Raw genomic sequence first — 15,306 nt, 5'->3', positions numbered from 1 at the left:
TACAGACAATCAGAAGAACAGGCGCAGGGATCAAGAACAGAGGTACTAACGCCATGCATGGCGGTACGTACGTAGGCATGTCTCCGGCCGCGGACGCGCGCCATGTGCGCGCGGCCAGGATGGCATGCCATTCAAGGCGGCCACTGTGGCATGCAGCAGCGGTGGGCCAGAGCGACACGACGCTTGCCGTAGGGCAGCAGTACTATCGATCGCCACAACACAAAGCCCATCCCACGCATGCTTGTGCTTGCATTGCCATTTGCCTGTGAGCAAATATCCATCCGTCCATGCACTCCACGACCGCGTGCGTGGGTTGCTTGTGGCCATGGCGTTTCCCTGCTCCTCCATATCTTTCCCGGTCACTCTCTTCATGTTTCCATGTCCAGAGTCCGGCTCTGTCTTGACCTCTGATTCGTGCCCATGACCACCATCACACAACAGGAAGCCCATCCATGTGATTGAGAAGAATCAGGCATCCATCCATGGACTCCACGGCCGCGCAGGTTGCTTGGGGTCATGGCGTTTGCCCCTTCTCTTCTCGATCTTTCCCAGTTCCTTCATGCTTCAACGTCCAGGGTCCAGCTCTGCCTCTGTCTTGACCTCTGTTTCGTGCCCACGTTATCGCATCATCACCACGTGATGTGGGAGGTAGGAGGCGAGCTTACCTGTACCCTGTAGTAATAACATGGGAGGATCACGACGGGCCGATCGATCCATCCACCTGAACTGAATCCCTTTTCGTGCAGAATGATGCCGGATTGCTGGTTACATGGGGTGCGTGGGTTGGTGCTGGGTAGGGTAGGGTTGGCGAGGGAGCCGGGTTAGGGGAGGAGTGGCCGGTTAATTAAGGGAAGGGATAAGTATATTTTTCGTTCTCGAACTCTTTCGAGAGTTTAGAAATTGTCCCAACTCAAAACTGGATAGTTTTCGTTTCTCAACTATCAAAATCGGATAGTTTTCCTCACTCACGCCGCTTCGGGCGGCTTTCGCCCGCATGAACAGTAAACCGATGAACAATTTTTTTTAAAAGTAAATAAAAACTGGAATTTTGTGGGATTAAAGTTCCTCGGGTGCACAAGGTGCGTGAAACTTTTTGTGCTATTTAGACATTTCATGAGCTCGTGACAAAGGAAAAACTATAAATGTGTACATCAGTAAACAGTAAATTCGAAAAAATAGAAAACAAATTCAAAAAAATATGAATTTTTTTGACATACAAGATGCTCGGGTGCTCAATGTGCCTGCAAAATTTCATGGTCTTTGGACATTGTGGGAGCTCGTGGCAAAAAAACAAAATTTGGCTGGGAAACTTTGAAAAAGTACACTTTTTTTTTGCTAGAGCTCCTCCTATGTCATTTCGGCACGAAAATATGCAAGCACCTTGCACACCCAATCATCTTTGATGCCAATTTTTTTTCAATTTACTGTTCACGGGCGTAGATATTTACAATTTTTTCTTTGTCATGAGCACCTGGAATGTCCAAACAATATGAAAATTTGTACGCACCCGAGGAACTTTGATCCCACAAATTTTCAGTTTTTTTTTCAAATTTACTGTTTGTCGGTTTATTGTTCATGACAGACGAAAACAGCCTGAAGCGGCGTGAGGGACGAAAACTGTCCGGTTTTGATAATTGAGGGACGAAAACTATCCGTTTTGAGTTGAGGAATGATTTTTAAACTCTCGGAAGAGTTCGAGGACGAAAAATATACTTATGAACCGATCGAATAAACTACCTGGCGCTAGGTGGGAGGGGAGGGAGACCGTTCAAATGTCATTGAATCCCGTATGCATGGCATGCATGATAGGCTTGACACAATCATGCATGCTTGCTTGCGCGCTCTCTCCTCGTGGCATGCCTGCCAGTGGATAAGCTCGCATGTGATCCGGGCAGAGAGATCAACGGGCGACGGGGGAGAGGCTCCTTACGTACGTGCGTACACCTGTCATACTGTGCATCAGCGCCTGTACAATTTATTCTTGTTTATTTTTTATTGGGGGTAGGATCCTTCTGTATTGATTGGTAACATTTTAGTGCTGAGCGGTAATATATGTGCAACGACATGCATGATTCTGAGAATTGCCTTGCCAAACATGGCGGCCAAGGGGATGATGTCTTGGCCAGCGGGACTATTTTAAACAATAACATTGACAGAATGTAAAAAAAATGAACTGTTCGTGTTTGTGTATTTTACATACTTGCAAAGTTTCATGAGAAAGACACGTATTGTGCGCGGAGCGAAGACAACAAAAGGCAATGCTCTAAAAAATCCTTTTTCAGAGTACTTTTTTTCCGGTTACACAAGCCACATAAATTCTTTTTCTCAATAAAATTTAGATGCGTAGAAGGACATGGACATTTGCACGAGTGGAAAATTCAGAAGTTTTTTACATTATGAACATCATTTTTGTCACCCAAAGTTAATGCTTCCAAGAGTTCTTCTGAATTACTATCTCTGTTTCTAAATGTAAGATATTTTGGCAGTTTAATTTAAACCGACAAAGCGTCTTACATTTATGAACACAGGGTGTAGCTCGCAACATCTAAAGTAGCACTACAGTTTTTCACCATGTGCCTCCGCCCTTATGAGTAAAGTTGGTGTATATGAATGAGCGCGTAAAATAGTACTATATGAGTTGTTGTTTCCGTTGACATCACGTTTTACACCAAGGGAGTATGACTTTCAAAATACGGGCACTGAGTGCCACCAGTGTATTCAGGATCCACCATGCTTGATTGGGTGTTCGTGGCATAGAACTATTTTTGTGCTGTAGGTGTGATGGATCAACAACACTACTTCTTCAGTCCCATAATGTAAGAGCATTTGGAGTACATGATTGGGGGGCTTGCGGAAAAGAAAGGCAGCCGGGTTGGTCGGTGTCAAAAAGAGAGTGAGGAGAGATGGCCTTCAAGGGACATACATGGGCTTGTGCTTAGCCTTCAAGGACAAATATGGGCTTGTTCTTCAAGGGGAATAGATAGGCTTTCCTCGTTCATGTTGACTACATGGCGGCAAAAAAGCTAATGATGATTTTTTTTCCCGGGAGCTCCTATCTATCGTAAAGCGGCAAATTATCGGACAAACCGACAGGCGGCCCGACTGGCGCATGAGCGAAGTGAGCGGATGCGTATGGATGAGCGATCGAGCACTGCAGCGAATACACATTCGTAAGAAAATCGCACGCTAACGAGGATCAAACACGAGACCTACAACTAACAAGCGAGTCATGCTAGCCGGTAGAGATAACGAGCACTAGTGAATGCATAGCACCACAAGTATATAAGAACCCGAAAAAGCGCAGATCCAAATATTTTCTTTTTCATTTTTCGTGTTTTTGAAAGTTTTGTTTGAAATTCCAATGAATGTTCTTGATCCTGAATTTTTTTCACAAATTCAAAAGATGTTCGTGTTTCAAGAAATTGTTCGCATTTTCCCCAAAAAAATTAAAAACTTCAGAAACTCTTCGCTTTTTGGGAAAAATGTTCGGGATTGAAAAAAAATCATGTTTGAATGTTCTATGAAACCCGAACACTTTTAAAATTTTGTGAACACATTTTTAAAAAACACAAAAAATTCTAAAAACGCAAAAAATTTGTTGAATATATGGACAATTTTTTAAAACTGGAACATTTTTGAAACTCTTAACAAAACTTGAAAATGTAAACAATTTTTGAAAACGGGAATATTTTTAAATTCCTGGAAAAATTTGGAAACACAAACATTTTTTGAAATTTGTGATTTTTGGTAATGCAATCATTTAAAAAAAGTCTCAGTCGGCTGACGTCATCCATGTCAGATTCGGCCTTTTTATCACATGGGCTGCTGCGTTGTATTTTTCCTCATGTGGCCTTAAGTTCTATGCTCTGCTGAGAAATGCGTTGTGGGTTTCACTCCCATGTGGTGATGGAAACGAGTGCAGCTTAGCGGGACGCACAGGTCCCCGCGAAAGCAAGTTGCTTTTTGTAACGCGACCTCACACTCCAAAACGGGTGCAGCTAGCCAGTTGGCCTTATTTTTGCTGGTGATCATGCAAAACGCAAACTATATAAGAACACGCAACAGGATTGAGATTTGAAAACACTTTTGAAAAGTGTGAAAAAATGCAGTGTTGAATATTTTCTGAAAAACATGAACAAATTTTGCAAACATTTTATTAAAAGTGAATGATTTTTGTAATTCCGATCAATTTCTGAAAACCTGAAGAATTTTAAAATCCCAAACAGTTTTTAAAGCACAAACAAATTACGAAAATTCAATTTTTTCTGGAAACAATATTTATTTTAAAAACACAAGCACTTTTTGAAAAAACATGAACATGTTTTATGTTTTTAGAATGAGAACATTTTTTAACCTTTTGCACAAAATTTCAAAATGGGAACTTTTTTTATATTTAAGACAAATATTTAAAAATACAAACATTTGTTTTAAACGCGAACAATATTTTGAATTTGTAAAACATGTTTGGAAATGTGAACAAATTTTAAGTAATGCAAATGAATTATGAATTTTTTAACATATTTTAAAAGTTCCCAACAATTTTTGATAATATGCTCTTTTAAAGATATTTATATGTTTTTTAAAAAGGAAACAAAAAATGGAAAAACTGAAAACCAAAAAAAGAATAAACGAGAAAAGAAAAGAAAAGAAACAATAATGAGTTGAAGTCGCATCGAAAACATGCAGTTGTATTGGTGGGGGATACTTGTAGTTTGCGTGCCTAGTGGTAGACATGTAACTGACCTACTATCCCTACCGATAATACACCACACGGTTGCAGTCACGTTGAAGACGTGCAGTTGCAGTCGAGGGGGACACTCATAGTTGCGTGTCTAGTGACATACATGCAACTACCCTGCCCCCATCAAAACATCAGTTGCACTCGTATCAAAGACATGCAGTTGCAGTCGAGGGTGACACTCATAGTTGCGTATCTAGTGACATACATGCAACTACCCTGCCCCCGCCAAAACATCAGTTGCACTCCTATCGAAGACATGCAGTTGTAGTTAGGGGTGACACTTGCAGTTGGGTGCCTAGACATGCAACTGGCCTACTCCCCCCGAGACATAGCACATGCAATTGCAGTCCTGTCGAAAACATGAAGTTGTAGTCAGGGGTGACACTTGAAGTTGCATGCCTAGTGGTCGACATGCAACTGGCCTACTCCCTCGACAAAACACCACATAGTTGCAGACCTATCGAAGGCTTGCAGTTGTAGTCGGGAGTGACACTTGCGATTGTGTGTGTAGTGATAGACATGCAACTGGCCTACTCCCTCGACAAAACACCGCATGTACAGTCCTATCGAAGACTTGTTGTTGCAGTCGCGAGTCACACTTGCAGTTGCGTGTGTAGTGTTAGACATGCAACTGACCTACTCCTTTTGACGAAACACCACATAGTTGCGGTCCTATCGAAGACATGCAGTTGCAGTCGGGGGTGACACTTGCAATTGCGTGCCTAGTGGTAGATATGCAACTGGCCTACCCCCCCGAAAAAACACCGTGTAGTTGCAGTCGAGGGAGACACTTGCAGTTGAGTGTCCGGTAGCAAAATCCCTCCCCTGACAAAACAACAGTGAGTTGCAGTCACGTTGAAGACATGCAGTTGCATCTGGGCGCGACACATTTGCAGTTGCTGTCTAGTAGTAGACATGCAACTACCCTTCCCCCGACAAAAAACACCACAAAGTTGCAGTTGCATTGAAGACATGCAATCGCACCTGGCCGCGACACTTTCAATTGTGTGCCTAGTAGTAGACATGCAACCGTCCCTTCCCCGACAAAACAACAATGAGTTGCAGTCACGTTGAACACATGCAATTGCATTTGGGCACGACACTTGCAGTTACGTGCCTAATACTAGACTTGGAACTACACCTCCCCCGACAAAACAACACCGAGTTGCAGTCACGTTGAAAGATATGCAGTTGCAGTAGAGGCATGACACTTGCAGTTACGTACCAAATGGTAGACATGCAATGTCCCCTCGTCCCTTGACAAAACAACATTGAGCTGCAGTAGTGTTGAAGATATATGCAATTGAAGTCGGGGTGATTGTGCAACCAAATGGAAAAAATAGAAGTTATTGTTATAAAATAATAAAAGATAAAAATGTAGCAAGAATATTTCCTTTAGCAAAGATATACTTAAAAAACAATAAAAGTGAAAATAAATAATAAAGTAGGAGAAGGTGGAAAACAAATGCAAGAATATAGCGCCACGAGGAACACCAACACAAAAAAGGGTAGCACTTACAAGGACACGAGGAAAGCAAAAATAAAACTGAGGGATTTTTACATCTGTGCCCTTGGTTCCTTAGCTCTACTCATTCATCCCCGCGCTCTTAACTTTTGCTCAATTTTTCCCACTCTCTTGCCAGAAACCCTCATAACTGGGCACAACGGACGTTGTTGTCGGGTCAAAGGCTTGACCGTTAACTCTGACTAGTGGGGCCATGCTGAACTGTGTCGTCCGTTCGACCTGACAAGTGGGGCCGCGTTGGGTGGTGTCGCTGTTCGACCGTTGGGCCGTGGTTTCGTTGGGCCGTCCCTTGCATTAAACGTCTGCGCGCGCTGCCAGGACAGAAGCCTGCTATGCATGCACCCAGCAAACCCTGCCTGCATGCGTCGATGCCACGATCCCACGATGCGCCGACCGAGCCTGCATGCGCCGATGCGTCCGCCACGATGCATTGACCGAGCAGCTTTCTTGCACGCCAGCCGCCACGGATGCAGCAACAGTCACTGCCGCTGGTTCCTCTCTTCTTGCTAGGTGGCTACATATTTGTGGCTTGTGTAAAAAAAGAGCCACTCCCTTGCTTAGTTGTACTCATTCATCCCTACTAACCAAGCTTGCTTGCATGCACTAGGTGGTTACTAACAAGGGAACCCTACTAACAAGCCGAGCTCTCTAAGAAAATAATCAACAAATATGTAGTCCCTGTAGGGAATCGTAGCATAATTTAAAATTTTCCTACGCTCACCAAGATGCATCTATGGAGTCTACTAGCAACGAGGGAAAAGGAGTAGATCTACATACCCTTGTAGATTGCGAGCGGAAGCGTTCCAATGAACGTGGATGACGGAGTCGTACTCGCCGTGATCCAAATCACCGATGACCGAGTGCTGAACGTACAGCACCTCCGCGTTCAACACACGTACGGTGCAGCGACGTCTCCTCCTTTCTTGATCCAGCAAGGGGGGAGGAGAGGTTGATGGAGATCCAACAGCACGACGGCGTGGTGGTGGATGTAGCGGCTCTCCGGCAGGGCTTCGCCGAGCTTCTGCGAGAGAGAGAGAGGTGTTGCAGGGGAGGAGGGAGGCGCCAAAGGCTGTAGTTTTTTCTGCCCTCCCTCCCCCACTATTTATAGGACCCCTTGGGGGGGGGAGCCGGCCAAAATCCATCTAGGGTTGGGGGGGCGGCGGCCAAGGGGGGAAGGGGTTGCCTTGCCCCCCAAGGCAAGGGGGAACTCCCCCCTAGGGTTCCCAACCCTAGGCGCATGGGGGGAAGGCCCAAGGGCGCGCCCCAGCCCACTAGGGGCTGGTTCCCCTCCACTTTCAGCCCACGGGGCCCTCCGGGACAGGTGGCCCCACCCGGTGGACCCCCGGGACCCTTCCGGTGGTCCCGGTACAATACCGATAACCCCCGAAACTTTCCCGGTGGCCGAAACTGGACTTCCTATATATAATTCTTCACCTCCGGACCATTCCGGAACCTCTCGTGACGTCCGGGATCTCATCCGGGACTCCGAACAACTTTCGGGTTTCCGCATACATATATCTCTACAACCCTAGCGTCACCGGACCTTAAGTGTGTAGACCCTACGGGTTCGGGAGACACGCAGACATGACCGAGACGCCTCTCCGGTCAATAACCAACAGCGGGATCTGGATACCCATGTAGGCTCCCACATGTTCCACGATGATATCATCGGGTGAACCATGGTGTCGAGGATTCAATCAATCTGTATGCAATTCCCTTTGTCAATCGGTATGTTACTTGCCCGAGATTCGATCGTCGGTATCCCAATACCTAGTTCAATCTCTTTACCGGCAAGTCTCTTTACTCGTACCGCAATGCATGATCCCGTGACTAACGCCTTAGTCACATTGAGCTCATTATGATGATGCATTACCGAGTGGGCCCAGAGATACCTCTCCGTCACACGGAGTGACAAATCCCAGTCTCGATCCGTGCCAACCCAACAGACACTTTCGGAGATACCCGTAATGCACCTTTATAGTCACCCAGTTACGTTGTGACGTTTGGCACACCCAAAGCACTCCTACGGTATCCGGGAGTTGCACGATCTCATGGTCTAAGGAAAAGATACTTGACATTGGAAAAGCTCTAGCAAACGAAACTACACGATCTTTTATGCTATGCTTAAGTTGGGTCTTGTCCATCACATCATTCTCCTAATGATGTGATCCCGTTATCAATGACATCCTATGTCCATAGTCAGGAAACCATGACTATCTGTTGATCAACGAGCTAGTCAACTAGAGGCTTACTAGGGACAGGTTGTGGTCTATGTATTCACACATGTATTACGATTTCCGGACAATACAATTATAGCATGAATAATAGACTATTATCATGAACACAGAAATATAATAATAACCATTTATTATTGCCTCTAGGGCATATTTCCAACAGTCTCCCACTTGCACTAGAGTCAATAATCTAGTTACATTGTGATGAATCGAACACCCATTGCGTCCTGGTGTTGATCATGTTTTGCCCTAGGGAGAGGTTTAGTCAACGGATCTGCTACATTCAGGTCCGTGTGTACTTTACAAATATCTATGTCTCCATTTTGAACACCTTCACGAATGGAGTTGAAGCGATGCTTGATATGCCTGGTCTTCCTGTGAAACCTAGGCTCCTTCGCAAGGGCAATAGCTCCAGTGTTGTCACAGAAGAGAGTCATCGGGCCCGACGCATTGGGAATCACCCCTAGGTCGGTAATGAACTCCTTCATCCAGACTGCTTCCTGTGCTGCCTCCGAGGCTGCCATGTATTCCGCTTCACATGTAGATCCCGCCACGACGCTTTGCTTGCAACTGCACCAGCTTACTGCTCCTCTATTCAAAATATACACGTATCCGGTCTGTGACTTTGAGTCATCCGGATCTGTGTCGAAGCTAGCGTCGACGTAACCCTTTACGACGAGCTCTTCGTCACCTCCATAAACGAGAAACATATCCTTAGTCCTCTTCAGGTACTTCAGGATATTCTTGACCGCTGTCCAGTGTTCCTTGCCGGGATTACTTTGGTACCTTCCTACCAAACTTACGGCAAGGTTTACATCAGGTCTGGTACACAGCATGGCATACATAATAGACCCTATGGCCGAGGCATAGGGGATGACACTCATCTCTTCTATATCTTCTGCCGTGGTCGGGCATTGAGCCGTGCTCAATTGCACACCTTGCAATACAGGCAAGAACCCCTTCTTGGACTGATCCATACTGAACTTCTTCAATATCTTGTCAAGGTATGTACTCTGTGAAAGACCAATGAGGCGTCTTGATCTATCTCTATAGATCTTGATGCCTAATATGTAAGCAGCTTCTCCAAGGTCCTTCATTGAAAAACACTTATTCAAATAGGCCTTTATACTTTCCAAGAATTCTATATCATTTCCCATCAATAATATGTCATCCACATATAATATGAGAAATGCTACAGAGCTCCCACTCACTTTCTTGTAAACACAGGCTTCTCCATAAGTCTGTGTAAACCCAAACGCTTTGATCATCTCATCAAAGCGAATGTTCCAACTCCGAGATGCTTGCACCAGCCCATAGATTGAGCGCTGGAGCTTGCATACTTTGTTAGCATTCTTAGGATCGACAAAACCTTCCGGCTGCATCATATACAACTCTTCCTTAAGGAAGCCGTTAAGGAATGCCGTTTTGACGTCCATCTGCCATATCTCATAATCATAGTATGCGGCAATTGCTAACATTATTCGGACGGACTTCAGCTTTGCTACGGGTGAGAAAGTCTCATCGTAGTCAACCCCTTGAACTTGTCGATAACCCCTAGCGACAAGTCGAGCTTTGTAGATGGTCACATTACCATCCGCGTCCGTCTTCTTCTTAAAGATCCATTTGTTTTCTATGGCTCCCCGCTCAACGGGCAAGTCAGTCAAAGTCCATACTTTGTTTTCATACATGGATTCTATCTCGGATTTCATGGCTTCTAGCCATTTGTCGGAATCCGGGCCCGCCATCGCTTCTTCATAGTTCGAAGGTTCACCGTTGTCTAACAACATGATTTCCAGGACAGGGTTGCCGTACCACTCTGGTGCGGCACATGTCCTTGTGGACCTACGAAGTTTAGTGGCAACTTGATCCGAAGCTTCATGATCATCATCATTAACCTCCTCTCCAGTCGGTGTAGGCACCACAGGAACATTTTCCCGCGCTGCGCTACTTTCCGGTTCGGAAGGGGTGACTATCACCTCATCAAGTTCCACTTTCCTCCCACTCAATTCTTTCGAGAGAAACTCCTTCTCCAGAAAGGACCCGTTCTTGGCAACGAAGATCTTGCCTTCGGATCTGAGGTAGAAGGTATACCCAATAGTTTCCTTAGGGTATCCTATGAAGACGCATTTTTCCGATTTGGGTTCGAGCTTTTCAGGTTGAAGTTTCTTGACATAAGCATCGCATCCCCAAACTTTTAGAAACGACAGCTTAGGTTTCTTCCCAAACCATAATTCATACGGTGTCGTCTCAACGGATTTCGACGGAGCCCTATTTAAAGTGAATGCGGCAGTCTCTAAAGCATAACCCCAAAATGAGAGCGGTAAATCGGTAAGAGACATCATAGATCGCACCATATCCAATAGAGTGCGATTACGACGTTCGGACACACCATTTCTCTGAGGTGTTCCAGGCGGCGTGAGTTGTGAAACTATTCCACATTTCCTTAAGTGTGCACCAAACTCGTGGCTTAAATATTCTCCACCACGATCTGATCGTAGGAATTTTATTCTCCTGTCACGTTGATTCTCAACCTCACTCTGAAATTCCTTGAACTTTTCAAAGGTTTCAGACTTGTGTTTCATCAGGTAGACATATCCATATCTACTTAAATCATCAGTGAGAGTGAGAACATAACGATATCCTCCGCGAGCCTCAACACTCATTGGACCACACACATCGGTATGTATGATTTCCAATAAGTTGGTTGCTCGCTCCATTGTTCCGGAGAACGGAGTCTTGGTCATCTTGCCCATGAGGCATGGTTCGCACGTGTCAAATGATTCGTAATCAAGAGACTCCAAAAGTCCATCTGCATGGAGCTTTTTCATGCGCTTGACACCAATGTGACCAAGGCGGCAGTGCCACAAGTATGTGGGACTATCGTTATCAACTTTACATCTTTTGGTATTCACACTATGAACATGTGTAACATCACGTTCGAGATTCATCAAAAATAAACCATTGACCAGCGGGGCATGACCATAAAACATCTCTCTCAAATAAATAGAACAACCATTATTCTCGGATTTAAATGAGTAGCCATCTCGAATTAAACGAGATCCAGACACAATGTTCATGCTCAAAGCTGGCACTAAATAACAATTATTGAGGTTTATAACTAATCCCGTGGGTAGATGCAGAGGTAGCGTGCCGACGGCGATCACATCGACCTTGGAACCATTCTCGACGCGCATCGTCACCTCGTCCTTTGCCAGTCTCCGTTTATTCCGTAGTTCCTGATTTGAGTTACAAATATGAGCAACCGCACCGGTATCAAATACCCAGGAGCTACTACGAGTACTGGTAAGGTACACATCAATTATTTGTATATCACATATACCTTGGGTGTTGCCGGCCTTCTTCTTGTCCGCTAAATATTTGGGGCAGTTCCGTTTCCAGTGACCACTTCCCTTGCAATAAAAGCACTCAGTCCCGGGCTTGGGTCCATTCTTTGACTTCTTCCCAGTAACTGGTTTACCGGGCACGGCAACTCCCTTGCCGTCCTTCTTGAAGTTCTTCTTACCCTTGCCCTTCTTGAACTTGGTGGTTTTATTCACCATCAACACTTGATGTTCTTTTCTGATCTCCCCTTCCGCTGATTTCAGCATTGAATATACCTCGGGAATGGTCTTTTCCATCCCCTGCATATTGTAGTTCATCACAAAGCTCTTGTAGCTTGGTGGAAGCGACTGGAGGATTCTGTCAATGACCGCGTCATCCGGGAGATTAACTCCCAGCTGAGACAAGCGGTTGTGCAACCCAGACATTCTGAGTATGTGCTCACTAACAGAACTGTTCTCCTCCATTTTACAGCTGAAGAACTTGTCGGAGACATCATATCTCTCGACCCGGGCATGAGCTTGAAAAACTAGTTTCAGCTCCTCGAACATCTCATATGCTCCATGTTTCTCAAAACGCTTTTGGAGACCCGGTTCTAGGCTGTAAAGCATGCCGCACTGAACGAGGGAGTAATCATCAGCACGTGATTGCCAAGCGTTCATAACGTCTTGGTTCTGTGGGATTGGTGCATCACCTAGCGGTGCTTCTAAGACATAATCTTTCTTGGCTACTATAAGGATGAGCCTCAGGTTCCGGACCCAGTCCGTATAGTTGCTGCCATCATCTTTCAGCTTGGTTTTCTCTAGGAACGCGTTGAAATTGAGGGCAACGTTGGCCATTTGATCTACAATACATAGTGTAAAGATTTTGGACTAAGTTCATGATAATTGAGTTCATCTAATCAAATTATTAATGAACTCCCACTCAGACAGACATCCCTCTAGTCATCTAAGTGAAACATGATCCGAGCTCAACTAGGCCGTGTCCGATCATCACGTGAGACGGACTAGTCAAGATCGGTGAACATCTCCATGTTGATCGTATCTTCTATACGACTCATGCTCGACCTTTCGGTCCTCCGTGTTCCGAGGCCATGTCTGTACATGCTAGGCTCGTCAAGTCAACCTAAGTGTATTGCGTGTGTTCCGAGGCCATGTCTGTACATGCTAGGCTCGTCAACACCCGTTGTATTCGAACGTAAGAATCTATCACACCCGATCATCACGTGGTGCTTCGAAACGACGAACCTTCGCAACGGTGCACATTTAGGGTGAACACTTTCTTGAAATTGTTATAAGGGATCATCCTACTTGCTACCGTCGTTCTAAGCAAATAAGATGCAAAACATGATAAACATCACATGCAATCAAATAGTGACATGATATGGCCAATATCATTATGCTCCTTTGATCTCCATCTTCGGGGCACCATGATCATCTTTGTCACCGGCATGACACCATGATCTCCATCATCATGATCTCCATCAATGTGTCTTCATGAAGTCGTCACGCCAACGATTACTTCTACTTCTATGGCTAACGCGTTTAGCAATAAAGTAAAGTAATTTACATGGCGTTATTCAATGACACGCAGGTCATACAAAATAATAAAGACAACTCCTATGGCTCCTGCCGGTTGTCATAATCATCGACATGCAAGTCGTGATTCCTATTACAAGAATATGATCAATATCATACATCACATATATCATTCATCACATCTTCTGGCCATATCACATCACATAGCACTTGCTGCAAAAACAAGTTAGACGTCCTCTAATTGTTGTTGCAAGTTTTTACGTGGTTTGTAGGTTTCTAGCAAGAACGTTTCTTACCTACGTATGACCACAACGTGATTTGCCAATTTCTATTTACCCTTCATAAGGACCCTTTTCATCGAATCTGTTCCGACTAAAGTAGGAGAGACAGACACCCGCTAGCCACCTTATGCATCTTGTGCATGTTAGTCGGTGGAACCTGTCTCACGTAAGAGTACGTGTAAGGTCGGTCCGGGCCGCTTCATCCTACAATGCCGCCGAAACAAGAAAAGACTAGTAGCGGCAAGAAGAATTGGCAAACTCAACGCCCACAACTACTTTGTGTTCTACTTGTGCATAGTAACTACGCATAGACCCGGCTCATGATGCCACTGTTGGGAATCGTAGCATAATTTAAAATTTTCCTACGCTCACCAAGATGCATCTATGGAGTCTACTAGCAACGAGGGGAAAGGAGTGGATCTACATACCCTTGTAGATTGCGAGCGGAAGCGTTCCAATGAACGTGGATGACGGAGTCGTACTCGCCGTGATCCAAATCACCGATGACCGAGTGCTGAACGTACAGCACCTCCGCGTTCAACACACGTACGGTGCAGCGACGTCTCCTCCTTTCTTGATCCAGCAAGGGGGGAGGAGAGGTTGATGGAGATCCAACAGCACGACGGCGTGGTGGTGGATGTAGCGGCTCTCCGGCAGGGCTTCGCCGAGCTTCTGCGAGAGAGAGAGAGGTGTTGCAGGGGAGGAGGGAGGCGCCAAAGGCTGTAGCTTTTTCTGCCCTCCCTCCCCCCCACTATTTATAGGACCCCTTGGGGGGGGAGCCGGCCAAAACCCATCTAGGGTTGGGGGGGCGGCGGCCAAGGGGGGAAGGGGTTGCCTTGCCCCCCAAGGCAAGGGGGAACTCCCCCCTAGGGTTCCCAACCCTAGGCGCATGGGGGGAAGGCCCAAGGGCGCGCCCCAGCCCACTAGGGGCTGGTTCCCCTCCACTTTCAGCCCACGGGGCCCTCCGGGACAGGTGGCCCCACCCGGTGGACCCCCGGGACCCTTCCGGTGGTCCCGGTACAATACCGATAACCCCCGAAACTTTCCCGGTGGCCGAAACTGGACTTCCTATATATAATTCTTCACCTCCGGACCATTCCGGAACCTCTCGTGACGTCCGGGATCTCATCCGGGACTCCGAACAACTTTCGGGTTTCCGCATACATATATCTCTACAACCCTAGCGTCACCGGACCTTAAGTGTGTAGACCCTACGGGTTCGGGAGACATGCAGACATGACCGAGACGCCTCTCCGGTCAATAACCAACAGCGGGATCTGGATACCCATGTTGGCTCCCACATGTTCCACGATGATATCATCGGGTGAACCACGGTGTCGAGGATTCAATCAATCCGTATGCAATTCCCTTTGTCAATCGGTATGTTACTTGCCCGAGATTCGATCGTCGGTATCCCAATACCTAGTTCAATCTCGTTACCGGCAAGTCTCTTTACTCGTACCGCAATGCATGATCCCGTGACTAACGCCTTAGTCACATTGAGCTCATTATGATGATGCATTACCGAGTGGGCCCAAAGATACCTCTCCGTCACACGGAGTGACAAATCCCAGTCTCGATCCATGCCAACCCAACAGACACTTTCGAAGATACCCGTAATGCACCTTTATAGTCACCCAGTTACGTT

This window comes from Aegilops tauschii, chromosome 2, assembly GCF_002575655.3.
Source record: "Aegilops tauschii subsp. strangulata cultivar AL8/78 chromosome 2, Aet v6.0, whole genome shotgun sequence".
NCBI lineage: Eukaryota > Viridiplantae > Streptophyta > Magnoliopsida > Poales > Poaceae > Aegilops > Aegilops tauschii.
Note: the sequence above shows the minus strand (reverse complement) of the source record.